A 452-nucleotide genomic window follows, 5' to 3' on the forward strand; every position below is an offset into this window, starting at 1 on the left:
AAAACTTTATGAATTGATAATTAGAACACGTAGCCCCTCTCCCATTTACTTGCATGTATCACATTTTCAATAAAAAGTCACGATGATTCCTAACAGTTGTCACTCCTCAGAGAGCGATTTCTGGGAGTGTCTGGCTGAGGACGTGCATGAAAAGGCACCGAGACCTTAATCTTCCTTTCTTTCCAGCGTCGCCTCCATCGAGCCAATCCACCCCTACCGAGGCTGGTCCCCGGCAGAGATTCTTTGAAGAAAGAAAGGGATTATTTATTTTTTTTCCTTAGTGCCTTCTTGAAGGTCAGGGGCTTTATATATGAAAAAGTAATGAGTAGTTACTTGTAACATGTGTGAAGTAGCAGCCAGCCTTAAAGTAGTCCTTTCTGGCTAAAGGATAGAACAGAGACTACTAGTATAATCGTTTGGACTGCCTTTAATCAGATAGTAGATAGAATTCA

This window comes from Tupaia chinensis, unplaced genomic scaffold, assembly GCF_000334495.1.
Source record: "Tupaia chinensis unplaced genomic scaffold, TupChi_1.0 Scaffold146404_1, whole genome shotgun sequence".
Classification (NCBI taxonomy): domain Eukaryota; kingdom Metazoa; phylum Chordata; class Mammalia; order Scandentia; family Tupaiidae; genus Tupaia; species Tupaia belangeri.